Genomic DNA, 6,717 nt, shown 5'->3' on the forward strand with positions numbered 1-6,717 from the left:
TTTCGCCTCCCTGCATTGTGCCTACATATGCAAATTAACCGCCATCTTTGTCGGCAGTTAACTGCCATCTTAGTTGGCAGTTAATTTGCATATCACCCTGATTAGCCAATGAAAAGGGTAGCAGTTGTACGCCAATTACCATATTTCTCTTTAATTAGTGTAGATATGTTAACAAAGAATTTCATATATTACTTTATCACAATATTTAAAATAATTCAATAACTTCAATATAACTGGTGGTGTCTTTTGTACTATGATACATTCTATTTTATGCATTTAAAACATTATCCCCAGAAGAGGATCCATGGTACAAAAAATATCAGGAAGGTTTTGTTTTCTAGGTTTGGGGCAATGTTAACCCAGTTCTCTTGCACAAGGGTGTCTCCCCCAATGCCCATTCTTCACATTTCTTACCATGGAGTAAGCTCTGCTTAAGTATGTGTTAGTCATTGTCCCAGGAGCTTTCTGAATGTCCCACCTTTAGGGGACATTCTGAGGAAGAGTTAAGCATGGCCCTTGGGTCTGGGCCTGCTTATGCCCCAGATCAGCTGGCATCAGGTCGGTGCAGTGACCAGTTCGGACTTTGCCCAGTGGGAAGAGAGAAGGCTACCTCTGCTGATTTTGGTTCCTCTAGGGCAGTGTTTCAGCTGTTGCAGTTGACCACTTCCCTTCCTAGGGGGAAAGCCAGGTCCGGGCTCTAGGAGAGAGAAGTAGAAGAGAGTTTAGCCAGGCCCAGGGCAGGGGCTCTGTTTGGATTTTCCAGAGTTACATTTGCAGTCTGGGTCCAGAGACTCCTTTCCCAGCACATATGAGTCATATACAGCAGTAGCAGCCTCACGAGGGTATGTGCACAAGGCCTGCGGACCTATGTATGATCGTGTAGTTGCATTAAAAGGTCATGTTTCGCCCCAGCTGGTTTGACTCAGCGGAAATAACGTCGGCCTGGGGACTGAAGGATCCTGGGTTCGATTTCGGTGTACATAGGTTGTACATAGGTTGCAGGCTTGATCCCCAGCTCTGATTGGGGCATGTGCAAAGGCAACCAATCTATGTGTCTCTCTCACATCAATGTTTTTCTCACTCCCTTCCATCTTCTAAAAACCCATGTAAAAATAACCTCAGGTGAGGATTAAAAAAAAAAGGTCATGGCTTACTCTGACCCCCTTTTCTGATACTCAGCTCAAACTTCTGCTCCATAGTTCAGAATAACATGGAAGAAAAGAAAAAATATAGGAGCTGTTTTAAATGCATAAAATAGAATGTATCATAGTATAAAAGACACCACCAGAGACTTGGATTTAAATCCTGCCTCCACCCCTTCCCTTGCTAGCTGGCTGATCTTTCAATAATTTAGCAAATAGTTTCTGAGTGCCAGCTATGTGCTAGGAACTGAGAAAATAGAGGTGAACAAGACAGACAGGTCCCACCTCTTCTCATCAAAATTATTCTCTACAGGGAAACACCCAAAGATAAAAGCCTAATATGCAAATTGTCCCCTCCAGCAGTCGTTCAACCAGGAGGTTGACTGGGAGACTGGGAGGGCGTTTGACTGTTTGCTATGACATGTGCTGACTACCAGGAGGCAGTGTGGAACATGGCAGGTGTTGGCAACGTGCTACAACCTCTCGCCGGCTATCTGGGGGCGGGGGTGACGGGACAGAGGTGAGATGAGAATGTGGGGTGTCCGCAAAGCTCACTCTCACTCCCCCTGCTACCCTTCCCAGGGACACCAGGGCTCATGCAGAAGCACATTCCGATCGGCGATCGGAGGGTGATGAGGGTCATGCTCAGGTGCTGGGTGCCCATGAGGAGCCTGCCCACACTCACACTTAGCCTTTTCCAGGTGAGCCAGGCCACAGCGGCCAGTAGGGCTCCCCATGGGTTTGCACAGGAGCCGGTCTGCAAGGCTGGTTGGGTAAAGTGTGCTGCTTGCCCGGCTTCCGTGTGGTGCTGCTGGGTGGCCCAGAGGCCCATGCTGCACCCCGGCCTGTGGCGTCCGGCCACGCTCACCGCATTTCTGCATGGGGACTCGGGCACCATGACTCAGGCGGAGGGGGGCACACGGGGCCCAGGGAACCAGGTGCTGCCCAGGGCCCAAAGGTCAGCTGGGACCTGCCTTTCCATGCCAGACACTCATGCTTCGATCGCCGGCCAGGCCTAGGGACTGCACCTCTAGTGGTATTATAAAAGAAATAACCATGGAGTTATGGCAGAGAATAGTGGTGGGGATAGAGATGAGACCCCACTAAAGTAGGATGGTCAGGGAAGGCCTTTCTGTGACATTTAAATTAATACCGAAAGCTGATGTAGAGCCGACCATGAAAAGAGGGGAAAACCTTCTAAGCAGAGGAATGACAGTATGTGCAAGGGGCCTGAGGTGGGAAAATGTTTGGCCTGGTGAGAAATCAAAAGGAGGCCAGAACTACTGGACCATGGGAGGAGGAGAAGAAGAGAGGGGTGAGAAGGTCAGAGAGGAGGGTAGAGGTCATTAATAGGGGGTGGAATTCATGTAAAAATGAAACCATGGGAGTTCTAAGCAAGGAGAGAGTCACAATTTGATTTTTTGAATTGTGGTAAAATACACAATATAACTGCACAGTTTAATCAATTATAAAGTATACTGCTGGTAGCATTTAGTATATTCATAGTGTTGTGCAACCTTTACCACTATTCAGTTTAAGAACTTTTTCATCAACCTGGCCAGATAGTGCAGTTGGTTAGTGCCTCCTCCTGATATGCCAAGACTGCAGGTTCCATCCCAATCAGGGAACATACAAGAATCAACCAATGAACGCATAAATAAATGGAATAATAAGTCAATGTTTCTCTCCCTCCTTCTTCTCTCTAAAAATCAATTTAAAAAACACCAAAAACTTTTTCATCGCTTGAAAAGGAAACCCTGAGCTCATCAGGCAATTACTCCCTACTCCTACCTTCAGCCCTAAGCACCCATCCTATTTCCCTCTCTATGGATTTGTCTATTCGGGACATTTCATACAATATGTGGCCTTTTGTAGCTGGCTTCTCTCACGCAGCATGTTTTTGAGGTTCATTCATGTTGTGACGTTTGTCAGTACTTCCTCTTATGGCTTACTATTCCCCTGAATGGATAGGCCACATTCTGTTTATCCATCCATCTATTGACAATGTTTGATTTTACAACGATAACTCTGGTTGCTGGGTGGGGATTGGATTATAAAAATGGCAAAAAGTGGAAGTGCAGGGGAGAGATAATGATGGTGTGGACGAGGATGTTGGGAGTAGGGAAGGAAAAAAGGGCATGAGTTTGGGATCTGTTTGGAAGGTAGAACAAGCAGATGAGAACTGAGGATGGACTGGACGTGGAAGGTGAGGAAGAGGCGGGAGCATCTGGGTGCATAGAGGAGTCTGGGAGGGGGACAGGTGGAGGGACATACTAGTTGTTCTTGATAATGTTTGGTTTGAATGAATAGTCTGAAGTGGTGGTGTCATGTGGGCAGTAGGATTTGAATCTATAACTTGGCAGAGAAGTTTGGGGTGTGATTTTGTGATAGAAGAAATACACATATTTTGGTCTTTGTCCCTGGCTCCTGGCCAGAGCTCCTAAAACCCTTATATTTTCTGAAGTGATAAGAGTAATAGGAACGCTAGCCGGTTTGTCTCAGTGGTTAGAGTGTCAGCCTGAGGACCGAAGGGTCACAGCTTCGATTCCAGCCAAGGGCGCATGCCTGGGTTGCGGGCTCGATCCCCAGAAAGGGGTGGGGGGTGGGGTGCAGGAGGCAGCCGATCAGTGATTCTCATCATTGATGTTTCTGTCTCTCTCTTCTCCCATCCTCTCTGAAATCAATAAAGAAATATATTTAAAAGAAAATACAGGGTGGGGCAAAAGTAGGTTTACAACTGTTCATATGGAAAATAACACAATCATTAATAAATAAAATAATAATACACGGGTAATCTGTGTTTTTCATTCTCATAACTGTAAACCTCTTTTCGCCCCACCCGGTAGTTGGTTTTGTCCCCAGCCCTGGAGCATCTCTTGCTATTTATAACAAGGCCCTTTAACCACACTTGTGTTTACATTAATGAGGTGACTTTTGGAAAGCCCCTAAAAGGATGGGGGGCTGGTTGCCATTGGGACCAACCAAGTAAGTAGAGGGATTGGGACTTTAAGTCCCCATCGACCTCCTCTGGGGAGGGCAGAGGGGCTGGAGGCTGGGCTCATCACCAATGGCCAGTGATTTAATCAACTGTGCCTCTGTAGTGAGGCCTCCATTAAAAACCCGAACCGAAGGGATTCAGAGAGTGCTGGGTCGGTGGAGCTGCGGAGGTGCTGGGTGGGTGATGTGTCTGGAGAGGGTGTAGAAGCTGTGTGTACGTCTCTCAATTCCTTAATTGTAAGTAAACCCTTTTCTTGAGTTCTGTGAACCATTCTAGCAAATCATTGAATCCAAGGAGAGGGTTGTGGGAACCTCTGACTGACAGCCTGTCTATCAGAAGCACAGGTGAGAACCCGGACTTGCACTTGGCATCTGAAGTGGGGGGCAGCCTGTGGGACCGAGCCCCTGACCTGTGGCGTCTGGGCTGACTCTGGGCCGTTAGTGTCAGAATTACTTGGTGTGGAAAACCCACACATTTGTTACCATAAAAGTAATGAATGAAGAGAAAAACAAGGCGATTTTCTTTAAGGGGCTGAACAGGGTACAGCTGGTGTTGAGGACCATGGGCCAGGCTGAGAGGCCCCTCTTGGGGCAGACAAAGGACCCCAGGACAGAGCTAGAGGTGGAGCAGGTGAAGAAGGGGGTGCAAAGGAGACACAAAGAGTAACTGTGAGGTGGAAGAAAAAACAAGGGCACGTGGGCTCCTGGGAACCAAGAGGGCTGTGTCAAGGAAGGCGGAGGAGTGAACAGGGCAAATGCTGATGGAGTGGGCTGAGGCAGAGAGGGAGGGAAGTGGAGAAAAGACACAGAAACCGCTCACGGGAGAAGGACCGCTCATGAAGGGAGCAGAGAAAGGGGACAATGGTGGGAGGGATGGCGGGGCCCACAGGAAAACGCCCCTGGCCTAGCAGGGTGCCTGGAACGTAAGAACTCCCATTTACTCAGCTCTTACCGTATCCCAAGCGCTGTGCTAAGCATCTTGTCTGGTTTCACAGAGAAGACTGAGGCTCGGCAAGTTCATTCCAAGGCCACACAACTGGTGAGAGGCGGAGCCGGAACATGAACCGTGCTCTACCTACAGGATTCTCCACGGACCCCTCCCCTGCCTGTGACTGGAGCAGTGGATGCTATGTGTGTGGGTCAAGTTCTCCAGTCCTCCAGAATCTTTCCTGCCTACTGAAGTGCGTGAGACTTAATACTGGGAAGAGGAGGGCAGAGGACCCTGGAAACACCCCTCTCATGTTGGTGAGCAGAACCTCACACTGAAGGATTCAGCAGCATCATCTTGTTCCACCTGCTGGTTACTCAGGGAAACTACTCCGGACAATGTGGTCAGCCCTTTCGGCCAGCAGGAGGTTCCACTAGATGGGCTCCACATGGCCGGCCAGGTCTGAGTCCTCAACTTCTCTCCACCCAGGTGATCAGTGGAAACTGATGTTGGTGATTTCAGCCCTCCCTGTCATGGTTGTGTTTCAGGAAAGGGCCTGTGAGACCTAAGGGAAGTCTGCAGGGGCCTCTGGGAAGTTTGCTCTTCCCAGGAGCATGGCAAAAGACAGCCTCTCTCCTTCCTCCTGTCAAGGGCTGGGACATGGGGCCTGGACTGTGCACCCGCTCCTGGCCAAAGGGCAAAGCGAGGGTGGAAAGCACCTGGGCCCCTGATGTCACTGATTCACTCACCCCAGCAGCCACATGGATGCCTGTTTCTGAGACGGCGCGTTTCACTAGCGTTTGGGTCAGGGTTACTCACTGCCGGGAACACCCTGCCTTCTCCACCCATATTTGGACATTTGTTGGGCATTGCTGCTGCTCAGAGCCCATTTCACTTTCTCTTGGTAACAGCAACAGCTTCCTGTTTGAGGAACGAACCCTGTTGGGTCTGGTAGAACTGTGCATCAGTGTGCCCCCTCATCCAGCTGAGAGGTGGGCACATGACCCAAATGGAGCCACTGGGAGACAGAGAGCCCATGGCTGGCATCGGCTCACATCAGGGTGGGATCTGGCTGTGGGTGCTCATCCTGTTTGCTTCAGTCACTTGAACTGGTTTCTATCATTTGCATCCAAGGAACCCAGGCCAGGAGCTGAGGGAGAGAGGGAAGAGGATGTCCCTGCTGTTTAGGAGCAGGGTCTTCGTGCAGGAGGCAGAGTGGTAAACCACGTGCTCAAATATGAGGCAGAATGAAAACAGACATGACAATAATCAGGACTGAGGAGGGGATGAACAAGAAAGGGTTAAGAGGGGCAGGACAGCCGTCTCATCAGTAGCCTCACGATGCTGCTACTCTCACCCTAGGCTTTCCTGGTCTACTGTGTCCCTTAATGCAATACCAAGAAAGGAAAGCCGGCTAAGTAACTCTGAAAGGGGTTACTTGATTAACTTTCTACCCGAAGAGTACTTAGATTGAATTTCTTAGCTACTTAGATCTTAGACAAGGCATCACCAAGTTTGAGAAAGGTGTAATTGTAGAAGGTTGTACCGACATCTTACCGATGCTGGTCTACAAACACAGGCCTCAAAGTAGCAGCCAGGATTTCTCTTAGAGAAGTGGTTTCAATCCTTGGCAGGGGGGGGGGGGGGGGG

This window comes from Myotis davidii, unplaced genomic scaffold, assembly GCF_000327345.1.
Source record: "Myotis davidii unplaced genomic scaffold, ASM32734v1 scaffold223, whole genome shotgun sequence".
Classification (NCBI taxonomy): Eukaryota; Metazoa; Chordata; class Mammalia; order Chiroptera; family Vespertilionidae; genus Myotis; species Myotis davidii.